Source organism: Clinocottus analis, unplaced genomic scaffold (assembly GCF_023055335.1).
Source record: "Clinocottus analis isolate CAN_PGR_092001 unplaced genomic scaffold, fCliAna1.0.p SCAF_9, whole genome shotgun sequence".
In the NCBI taxonomy this organism is placed as follows: domain Eukaryota; kingdom Metazoa; phylum Chordata; class Actinopteri; order Perciformes; family Cottidae; genus Clinocottus; species Clinocottus analis.
The window spans coordinates 1,580,499-1,592,500 of NW_027176251.1; the positions used below are offsets into that span (position 1 = coordinate 1,580,499).

General features: G+C 45.9%; 1 protein-coding gene across 8 annotated transcripts in view; it reads left to right on the forward strand.

Moving 5' to 3' along the window:
- Positions 1–1,000: 1,000 nt before the first annotated feature.
- mef2d (myocyte enhancer factor 2d) overlaps positions 1,001–12,002 on the forward strand; it is a 66,281-nt gene continuing 55,279 nt past the window's right edge. For 7 of the 8 annotated variants that reach the window (XM_068568990.1, XM_068568996.1, XM_068568997.1 and 4 more), the window contains exon 1: positions 1,001–1,221. The gene's annotated coding sequence lies outside the window, so the exon portion shown is untranslated. Of the gene's footprint in view, positions 1,222–2,312; positions 2,441–12,002 lie in introns of those variants that run through there. The other variant, XM_068568993.1, reaches the window with a different exon arrangement.

The following is a 12,002-nucleotide window of genomic DNA, read 5'->3' on the forward strand; positions in this document are numbered from 1 at the left end:
CGTCAAAATTAAGTAATACATGATTAATATCAGGTATTAATATCTAATTAGCAGTGGTACTTTAAATATCTCTCTCTCTCTCACACACACACACACACACACACACACACGCACACACACACACACACACACACACACACACACACACAACGCGGTAACGAAACCTGCGCGTGAAGTCTTCCTCTAAAAATAAAGCCTGCGCTCGCGCGTGCGTCCCTGTTTACTGTACATGTGGTTTCCGTCGTGCCTCACGCGCCACACCGACTGTACCCGTCACTGTACGTCACTCTCAAAGCTCACTGTAAACACCGTGTTCCTCCGCCGTGACCCGGAGAGAAAGTAGGGCGCTACTTCCTCGCTCAGTTGACTGTAAAGCAGAGACCTGGCGCGAGACTGCAAGTTCCTAAACATGCGTTCACACCATGGAGCATCTGTAAACAACAAAAACATCAACAATATGAATTATGTTTTAGTCATGCAAATATGTTAATACCAACGCAAAAGACTGTTTTGTCACAATTATATGTTCTGCTGTGTACATTTATTTAAATATTTCGCTAGGGTTCTACATGATGACATCACACATATCATTTTCATATTTACATACATTTATATAGTATATATAACACTTACAGTACACAATTACTTCGAAAAGCCTGTTCTGTACCTTGTAAAAAATAAAACCAGAACCTTGTTGTCGACAAACTCTGATTAAACTGAGATTAAATTAAATAAAACATCTTGAAAAAAATGAAAAAAAGGAGCGAAAGTGGAGCCCCTGCTCTCAAAACACGACAGGCGGAGGGATACAAACTCTTAACACATGATGTCGCCATCAGCCCTTCCTACTTCACAGCTCACCTTCCGCCTCCCCTGGCCCCGCCTCCTTTCCCTCCCTCCCAAACGATCCGATTGGCCGCGGCGGCGCGCACGGCTCGCTCCCATTGGCCGCGCGGTCCCGTCAGTCTTACAACCAAGCGAACGCGCCGCTCAGCGTAGATTACGGCACCATTTGCCATAACTAAATAGTTACCTTGTACATCAAGCAGGGAGATATATATATATATTTTTTGTATGTTTATGTTTTTAAACCGGTCGCCCACCGCGCGCGGCGGACAGTTTGCTTCCGGGTCCTCGCGGGGGAAACCGTCTCGTGCGTTGAAACGCAACAAAAAGTGTGGCGTTTGAGTGTCGGTTAACAGATGTGGATACGCCGCTCGGGTAAGTCACTCTTCGCTACATTTTTTTTGCTACACTAGTGTTTCCTCTTGTGCGTGCGCCCGTGTGCGTGTGTGTGTATGCGCGCGCGCGTACGTCTGTGTTTGCGTGTGTGTGTATGACAGCTGCGTTGTCCGGTCGCCGTGCTGAAGACATTTGCATCTTTGTATTGCTGTAACTCTGAGAGGCGGAAAAAACAACGAAATCCTCCCTGCGTGTATGTGCGTGTGTGTGTGAGTCAAGGACACGCGGCGCTGTGTGTGTGTGTGTGTGTGTGTGTGTGTGTGTGTGTGTGTGTGTGTGTGCGTGTGTGTGTGTTAACTTAACACCAGCAGTTACAATCTTTTCCTCTTTCTTTTTTCTCGTGCACGTTTTCGTTGTTTTTAATAAGAAAAACAGACACCTCGCAGCCGGTGTGTGTGTGTATGCGTGTATATGAGTGTGTGCGTGCGTGCGTGCGTGCGTGCGTGCCCGCGTGTGCGTGTTTGAGCGTCGTGCGCCACACTAACAACACTCCATTAAGAGCTGTCAGGAACGATTTACGACAAGTGTCAGCCCCCGGTTTTTCTTCTTCTTTTTTATATTATTTATTTATTTTTCACGCGATTTCTCTTCATTTCTGCAGATGGGTTTCATCTCCGTGAGCCGCGCGCTCTACTTTTTTATTGGCAACTTTTATGGCGCCATCAATTTTCCTTATTTAACTGACAGCTTTACGTCGCAGCGTTCGTTTGGTTTGGAGACTAGTGATTGGTTAAATTGTAACCCCCCCACCTCCTCTTTTTAAATAAATACATCCGTAAAGTACCCATATTGTATTCGTCTTCTTCATATCCTTTAAGCTATTGTGTCTGACGACGTGTTATGTCTCTTTCATGAGCCCATTTCCGACAATTGTGCCCTCATTGCTGCGAGTAATTGCTTTTCTCCCGGGAGAGAGTGCCATCAAACTTCTAATTTCCTCCTCCAACCCGGAAACCATTTTGCTCGTGGAAGCAGCTCCTGTAATGATGGCATCAACGAGCCCCTTCCCTCCTCCCCCCCCCCTCCTCCAAAATACAGCTCCAGTCAGCACTGAGATTTATTTTCCAGTCTGTCAGTGGTTCCACATCCAGCGCTGGAGTGGCAGGTGACTGGGATTAGAGGGCAAAGGAGACAATGGGAGTCCAGAGGAGCGGTTACGCGGCGCGTCGTCGTCTCTACAGTGCTGCGGGGCGGCCAGGTGAGCGCCTCGGAGGAACGCTTTCAGGTAGAAGAGGGTGTCACGGGATACCCAGAGGGACGCGGTCCAGATAGGGGTGGTGCTGGTGGTGCTCGGTGAGCAGCGGAGCGGATTAGTGTGGCGGCGTCTCTGGGCAGGACGCCCACGCAGGCTCAATGTAACCACAGATGAGCGTCAGCCCCGAAGGTGACGGGGAACCGGAGACGCTCGTTATCCAGCCAAGTTTGAGTCCCTTTAACGTGCCGATGATTCCTGCAGAATCCTACAGAAGTGAAGTCTATGAACCCGTCTTAAAACCTGCATTTGCTCTCCTGAACACCAGGGGACGACTATGTTGTATAGAAGTCTATTCTTCATGTGTTAAAGCTGCATTCTGTCTCCTGACCACCAGTGGGTGACTCCTCTGGTTGTATAGAAGTCTATGCTTCATGTGTTAAAGCTGCATTCTGTCTCCTGACCACCACTGGGCGACTCCTCTGGTTGTATAGAAGTCTGCACTTCATGTGGTAAATGTTAATGCTGCATTCTCTCTCCTGACCACCAGGGGGCGACTCCCCTGGTTGTATAGAAGTCTATATAAATGACTCTACTTTTCTCCGGATGTATTCCCTCAGTAAACATCGTGAGCATGAGTTTATGTCTCAATCTCTAGTTTCAGTTCTTCAATTCAGTATGATGTTTATTAAAAAAATTATGGTCAATTAGAGTCAAACAGACAGGAAAGCAGTTGACGCTTTAGAGGCGGGGCTACCAGGTGATTGACAGGTCAACATCAGAGATGTATATACGACGTCTCTTTTTTTTCTTGCTTACTTTTTTGTGTTTTCTGGCACCCCCAAATATTGAACCGACTATTGTAACCGGGCTCGCTCTGTAGGAAAAAAGGGATTAAAGCGGCGGATAACTTGACGGGCTCAGCTCCAGTAATGGGCTTTTGTGTTCCCTGTGAGCCGTGAAGCTGAACCCACACTCTCACCGACGGAGTAAAGCTCCACGCCGGGACAAAAAAAAAAATAATCACGGAAAACAGTTTAAAACTCTATAACACATAATCTTGGAATGAACTTCCCCTTCAACATCCGTCTAAATGCACAGTTGTTTCCCCCCTCAGCCGTGATGCACTCCATCGTGAGCCCTGCTGGCTCCAGTCAACAAACAGAGGGTCCTCCTGCTCCTCCTCCTCCTCCTGCTCCTGCTCCCTCTCCTGCTGCTCCTCCTCCTGCTCCTCCTCCTCTTCCTCGCTGCTTTTAATTTGAGGAAGTACAATCATTCTCTGCTGCTGCAGCTTCCTGCCCAAATTGCAAATGCAGACCCGAGCTCTCCAGACACTCACTTCTGTGTGTGTGTGTGTGTGTGTGTGTGTGTGTGTGTGTGTGTGTGTGTGTGTGTGTGTGTGTGTGTGTGTGTGTGTGTGTGTGTGTGTGTGTGTGTGTGTGTGTGTGTGTGTCTTTTTTTAGCGAGCATGCTATAATCGTAGCACAGTGTTGTTTTTCAGCCGGACATTAATCTGCTGGATGTTTTCGTCTCCCTCGCCGCTGGAGAACACGATAATGACCCACGCCAGTTATTCTGTTGAGTGTTTTGGCGGAGGAGGATCCTCTCAGAGGAGAAGCTGGACGCGTTTGCGGGTTTTTACCTAATTGATTACCAACGCTTTTTTGATTTTTCAGTCATCTATTTCCAATCAGCGCACTAATTGATGGATTTGTTCTGCTCCAGTTCAGCCATAAATCACTCACTGGCTTTTATTTTGGTAGGTTTTTGGGTCCCAAAAGCTAGTTTATTTTCTTTTAGGGGGGATTGTTGGAAATATGAGATTTATGGAGCTCAATATCTAACAGATCTGTTAACAAGCCTGTGTGTGTGTGTTTGAAAGATCCTTGAGGTTGACGAACTAATCGCCCCACAGCGTCCGTTAGTTTCTGCTCTGGAGCTTTTGATCGTATCGCCTGACCTTCCTCGGAAGAGTTTTTCAGCCCATTGGGATGAAATGATGGATGTTCAGCTCTCCTTTCCTTCATTTTGGAGCCCAAATGGACAATAAGTCTTTGTTGAAGTGCTCATTTATACAAAAAAACAACAACGAACTCTATCCATCTGCTGAGGAAGATCATGTAGAAGTCCGAAAGATGATAAAATTATGGAGTTAACGATCTCTTGAGTTTTCCGGTTGGTTGTTTGTAAATAAACAAATGTGAATAGAGTTTATGAAATATTATACACATATTTCACAATTGTAAAAAAATAATCCCGATGATCTGCAGGAGGAAAGCTAGTTAGCCTTATCCGCTAGCTCGGCTAAATAACAAAGCTAACGGCTAATGTACTGCAGCTGCAGCATGATGCGTTCAAGCCCCGTTCAGTAAACTTGAGTTTAACGTTACTGTGACGTGTTCAAATGTGATCTTGTAAAATGCAGCGTTTTGCGTGGGATTCATTGCTTCATTTCTTGTGTAATTTGACCGTTATCGACCAGTAAAGTTGTGTCGTGTTCATGACTTTGTTAATTTAATATCTTAGCTTTTCTAGAGCGATACACGTCTCTGCTCTACGTTGCAAAGCAGCCCACGCAAACATCCCAGATATCATACGTAGAAATCGGAGATGTGAGTAGAGTCGGATCCAAACTAAACAGCGGCGGCACATTAACTCCCCGACAGACTTTCCAGAGCGCTCCATTAGCCCGGATGCCCCTCGAGACTCCCAAAGTGGATCCCGGGACTTTTGGCGTGCGCTGTTATTTTAAAAACCGGAGTCTAATTTTCACTAATCAATTTGTTTGCTGGCCCGGCCCCCCGGGGGGGGCATCGATCCACCGGCTCCAAGCTCGAAGACTCTCCGGCTGCGTCGGCCGGCGAGTGCAAGAGGTTAGAAGAGTTTTTATTGGCGATGAAAGCGGTTGAGCTGCACCACAAAGCACCAAGCTCCTTTTTTTTTGAATTTTTTTTTAAACGCACCGTTTCAGCAGAAAGGAGCAAACGCTTGACGCTTTCCGCGGCCTTTTGTGTGCCGATTCCAGGGCAGACTTTAGTCCGCGGCTGTTCCCACGCTGAGCGAGGAGAACAGGAAGAACTCAGCCGCGCAGCAGGCCCTCTGCCTTCTGCTATTATGGCTGTGATTCAATCATGGCAGGGTTTTACCCTCAGAGGGAGAGGGAGAGGGAGGGAGAAACGACCTCACTCCCTCTCCGTTAATGGAACTTGAAGCCAAAGGTGTTGAGTTTTTGTGTGTGTGTGTGTGCACAAAGAGAAGACCAACAGCCACTTAATGTGGGAAGTAGCGGCGGCAGCCAGCCACTCTCCGCCCCTCTTACTGCCGTTTCAAAATGGCCGCCCCTCTTTCTGCGCCGCGCCGGAGGAACCAGACCGGGCGAGAGTCGCCCCGCTCTCGGTGCCGCGGATCACACCTCCTGTTTGTTGTCTTTGGCACCGGCCCGGCGTGGAAAAGTTCAGCGTCTTGCAGTCTTTTTGGGATTTGATTCATTTTCAGCTTCATGCACCAAATTAGCAGCAGCACGAGGGGTTAGAATCACGTTGACATTTTGGTTTTTATGATGGACTAAAGAGGAAATATATGACATTAAACAATTACTTGTACATTGGATAAGGAAATAATCATTAACCCTCTGAATACCAACACGAGTGCTCATGAAAGGTTTCCTTTTTAAGCAATCGCCCAAAACTACACCGTTGATCAGAATCAGAAGCTGTAAAAAAAAAAAACGCCGTTATTGTCAGATTTGCATCTTTCCGACGGTCCTTGAACACATCATGTGTGACGAACGCTTCCGTCAGAAAAAGCAGCCGAACGGAAGCTCGACGTTCTTCATCAAAAGCATTTAGTTCTTCACGTCTCATTTCAAATCTCACCCCTAATATATTTTTCAGTTTTAACCAGATTGTGTAAAAAAAACAACATAAAACTCAGACCAACAGTCTGACAACGAATCAGAAAAGCTTTGCCTGAACACAGAGCAGAGAGGCTGGAAACGTGTAGGTAGCTCAATATATATACGGTATGTAGCACACTTTCTTTGTAAAAATAAATAAACAGAGAAATGTGACTAATGTTTGTGTTATTCGGCACTAAAGAAATGTTCCAGTCCTTTCTACTTCTCGTCCTGGTGGTTCTGTGTCCAGAGAGGAAAAGGACTTTTAGTTATGGAGTGAAAATCAAGGCCACGGAGAGTGAAATGTGACAAAAATGCTCAGCAAATGCTGCTAATTTGTGGAGAGGAAAAGGGGAGGGAGGATGAAACGTGTCAGATTCCTGTTTTTCTGGCTGAGCACGAGCAGCTTTAGTGTGTTCACACACAGCTGGGAACACTCGAGGAATCAAACTGTCCCGTCTGCGGTCGCTCTCAGGCCTCAGTCTCACCGTGAGAGCGGAGGAAGCGGCGCACTTCCTGTTGGGTTCATCGCTTATACGACAGAGGTCATAGTCTCTGTGTGTAAACGGTCCAATAAGACACAGCATGCATGCATGTAGGGCTCAAATGTGTCACATGGCATATTTTTAAATGGATATATTCGTACCAGAATTGCAGGTATTGTTTTTCTAATTTCTCTAGCACGAACGGGAATCTCAAAATATTGATAATCAAATCATCAAATACTCAATTTGAGCTCTTGAATTTTTTTTAAATATAGTATTTGGTAAATGGTAAATGGACCCGTACTTGTAAAGCGCTTTTCTAGTCGTCCCACCGCGCAGCTACGGCAGCAATTTATGAGTGATATTTAGATACCAGAAGTTACATTTTTTCACAATTGATTCATCAATTAAACCATCGTTGGTTGAAGCCCTCAGACGAACGGTGTAACTGTTTCCTGGTTGCAGCTTGTTTTGTTTTTTTTGGAGCCGATGGCCAGCATGTCCTTCCTGGGCTCCGACCCTCGGGGGGCCGAAGTGAAGGATTATGGTCCAGAGGAGCCGAGGGCCGCATCGCCTTACTTACACGGGACTAATCCCTGTCCTCCAGCAAGCCCTTAATTGAGCCATCGTCAGCTGCCAATCCACGGGTTAAACATCAATTAAGATAACGAGCACATGGAGAGGAGGGGGAGGGGTAAAGCAAGGAGGAGGCGGAGCCTCTCTGAAGCGGCGGCTCCGTTGTGACGGAGGCGACTTCAAACAGCCTGACGGCGGCGTTCTGTTGGTTCAGCTGTGTTTGTGTTGGACAGTCTGGACGAGCGCTGCTGCGTGAGGATTCTGTCTTTACATCCTGAGCTGATGTTGAACATTCACACTTCACTCTCACTGCGGATGAAACGTCCTTCTGCCGACGCTTCTGCTAAAAACTTAACGAGATCTGGTGACGCTTCATACGGAGCGTCCGTTCAGTCACGCTGCGGTGCGTTAAAGCAACGCAATTCAATTAAAATTTATTGTAATTTATTATATTGATTTATTGATTTATGAGCTGTTTATATTCTGAATAGCTCCAATATCTTGGTAATATATGGTATTTTAATAGTATCGTGATATATCACACCGTTATCGTGTCGTGATATATTGTATCAAAATAATATCGTATTATAATAGTATCTTGATATTGTATTGTGATGATATCTTGATAGTGTTATTGTAATATTTTGTCGTGAACACATCTTCCATACAGATCCAAACACTCGGTGCCTGGAAGTTTTTTTTCTATCTCTTCGGGAGACTTTCGTCTGCAGCAAAGAAGCAACGCGTTTTATATTCCTGGTTCGTTTGAAATGAAAACAGAAGACTGAGAAGAAGAAGACCTGCGGGGAGGCAGAGAAGAAGAGGATGAAGAAGAAGAGCTGCACCAATTACAGACACCTAAACTTCATCAAAAGAAAATCCCAAAATACAAAAATCCGCCCACACCGTGATGATTGACAGCAGCTGCAGCAACAAAAGATGGAGCGGCACAAACGAAGACGACGCAATCTGGTAGATTTCCATTGGAAATTAGATTTTTTTATTGACGATAGCTTTGGAGGAAATGAACGATAAAGTGTTAAAAAAAAATAGAAGCATGTTGTGCAAACAAATCATCGTCTGTAATGAAGCGACGCGTTGAATGCCACCCGTCCCTCGAGTGTTCCCCAGTCGGTTTATTCAAACAGCTGCCCGTCAGACAGCCTCCGGTATGTTTGTGTTGAGATGCCGCCGCTTGATAATACTCAACTTGCCTAATTTATTAGAGATGATTATTAGAGATGCTGCTTTCGGGGGGTTTAATTTTTCGATGCTGCAACGCTCGGCAACGTCTGCCGCGTTCATTTGTTGCGTCGGTTCCTCCGGGGGTCAATAAAATGGCGGCTTGGAACGCGTCTGCCGAGTGAAATCCGCCGTTTTCAATATTTAACAAACGCAGATGATTCAATCTTCAGACGCATCACTATTTCATGAGCGGAGCTCTTCAGATGACTCGTAGATTCGATTGAAACCCCGAATTAGCTTCACTTTGTCTTTTTAAATCATGATTACATTTCACCTTTCGTCGAGTGGAAGCCGTGTTTCACAGCCCCGTTTGAAAATGTTTGGTCTAACACGTTTTAAAACGTACACAATCCCAACAAGCGGTGATTTTACACTTCGGTAACGCCGCTTTAACATGGATTTATTGGCCTTACTTCTACTGTATTTTGTTGTTTAGACATCAATTACTTTCACTTTGAGCTCAATGCTTCATGTTGGACAGGATGTACGGCATCAGACGACATTATGTGAAATCCATGGCTGGTCACCAAATTTAAAAGTGATGGAAATTTGGTTGTAAAGTCCTGGAAATCCATTTGTCAAAATGTGTATGAACCCTGCATTGTAACTGGAGCTGAACCCAGAATAGCTTGCTCCTAATTCTGTGCCCGGGATCTTTTTTATCTACTTGTGTCTCTTTCTGTGACGCGGCAGGAAGTCGTGTTGCGACAGAAACAAACTCTCTGGACGAGCAGCGTGGCTCTCGGTATTCGGCACAAAAAAAGCCGACCTGCTGGAGTTTCCTTTGCGCCGACTGTCACCGGTCTGCACGGTAACGGACGCCGCTGACGTTCCCTTCATCCGTGGAATAAACAGAGCGCAGCCTCAGATGCCGGATTCTGGGGAAGTAGGGCAGCAGGGCGAGAGAGGGCGAGAGAGAGAGAGAGGGCGAGAGGGAGAGGGAGAGAGAGGGGAGAGGGAGAGAGAGAGAGAGAGAGAGAGAGAGAGAGAGAGAGAGAGAGAGAGAGAGAGAGAGAGAGAGAGAGAGAGAGAGAGAGAGAGAGAGAGAGCGAGAGAGCGAGAGAGCGAGAGAGGGAGAGGGAGAGAGAGAGAGAGAGAGGAGGGAGAGAGAGAGAGAGGGAGAGAGAGGGAGGGAGAGAGAGGGAGGGAGAGAGAGAGAGAGGGAGAGAGAGAGAGAGAGAGAGAGAGAGAGAGAGAGAGAGGGAGGGAGAGAGAGGAGAGAGGGAGAGAGAGAGAGAGAGAGAGAGAGAGAGAGAGAGAGAGAGAGAGAGAGAGAGAGAGGAGAGAGAGAGAAGAGGGAGGGAGAGAGAGGGAGGGAGAGAGAGGGAGGGAGAGAGAGAGAGGGAGAGAGAGAGAGAGAGAGAGAGAGAGAGAGAGAGAGAGAGAGAGAGGGAGGGAGGGAGAGAGAGAGGGAGGGAGAGAGAGAGAGAGGGAGAGAGAGAGAGAGAGAGAGAGAGAGGGAGAGGGAGAAGGAGAAGGAGAGGGAGAGGGAGAGAAGGGAGAGAGAGACTTGTAACGGGGAAAGGTCAGCGCGTTGTTTCTGATGTGTTCGACCAACGAGGCCTTGAGCGAGAGGCTCACACACTCGCACAATAAATGTATAAATTGCTGCTCCGATGTCAGTGATGATTTCATTATTGAATCCTTCACATGTGTTGAGCAGCATTAGTCACGCAGCTCTCAGGTCTCTTCGCTCTGATCGCTGCAATCGTTCTTTGAAGATTCTGTTACGTAAAAAAAAAAAAAAAAAACGGAAATGAGAAATCATATTAAAAAATAAAAATAACCTGTGTGGTAAATCCCTACTCTAGTTGTGTTGATTCTGCCTAAAAATATCCTGTCCAGGGCACTAAATATATCCGGTCCGCCTCTGAAAAAAAGAAATTGCTGGAAATAAACCCGCTTCGGAGCCAAAATGGAAATCTGTGTGCCGACCTCATTTTGGCTGCGAGGCGGAAAACAGATGAGCGAATGATACGAAAAACACTCCAGAAAACAAACAGCCAGCGCTCGTAACGTGTACTTTGATCGGGGATTATGGAATCTGTAGGACTCTGGTTGCACTTCATCTCCTCTCTCTCTCTTGATGCAATTTGTCGCCGCAGCACTTTCATCCAGATTAAGTGTGTTTTCTTTTAATGTGCCCACCAAAGAGGTCATGTGACGCAAAGCCAGCTAAATGGACATTGTACGCGGTGTTTGTTGGGGGATCAGAGGCCGGCGGCCCGGGATCAAGACACGACCCGCGGCTCCCATGTAGGTTAAATGCAACTTAAACCCCACACAGTTTGCAGGATTAACCTTAAATAACCGGAGCGGTTGAAGCCCCGCGTGACCTTGACTGGGCCGCCGTGTCAAAATCCACTTAGATTCAATTTGAATCCATTTAGTTTCGGCTTCTGGCGACCTCCTAATGAAGTTAAAAAAACAATGCCATTACGTCCTCAATGGTCTCGTTTAAAAAAAGGAAAAGGGGAGTTTCTGGAAGGTGATGAAGCGAATGAAGTAGGAGCGTCAGGGAGGCTGGCGTTTTTGTGTATTTCTCTGGTATAAATACACGTTTTATTGTATTTATACTGTTGACTATTACCTACGTGGAACACAGATATGTCGACGCCTTTTTATTCAATACTCAAAGGAACCGTTCCTTGACCCCTCAGCCATACAAAGGTCAGAGGTCAAGGTCACCGTAGATTAGCTTAGCTTAGACAATCAGACAATGTTTTGTCATAAAATAAGTGATTTTTCCATTTTTGAACTGAACGACAATTTTTTGACTGAAACTCCTTCCTAACATGCCAAGGCTTTGTTGTATTGTGATTTTTGTTGCAGTTTCCCATTATCTAGGTCCTAATCCTTCCAAAAAGATCCCTTATTAGCATGTGGGCTGTTGGTAGGGCCCTAAACCAGACAGGTTGAAAAACTCGGGCAGGCATTTTTGGGGAATCTGGCTCATATCATGTTGGATGCTTATAGTTAAGATCACAAAATGGTATAAAAGTGATTTTTGGTAATATGCATTTTATTCCCAAGAAAATTCTGTAAAAAATCATATAAAATAGCACACGTATTATAACTGATTTGGGGTTTATACGACTGCTGGAACACGGGGAACAAAAGGTGCAGAGCCCCAACGAGGGCCTGTCGAGGTTAAAAGGTTTTAATGTTAACCGACTTTGCACAATTATTATTCAAAAAGAGATTAAACGGCGTTGCAAAACCAAAACACGGCGTCCTTTACGAGGCATTAAATGACATTGTAGCGTTTTTTTTTTTCTTTTGATGATTTTTTTAAAAGCTCTATTTCTGCAGCCGAGTCCATTCTCATCATCACAAATCTGTGATTTCCCTCTGCGTTCTGCATGCT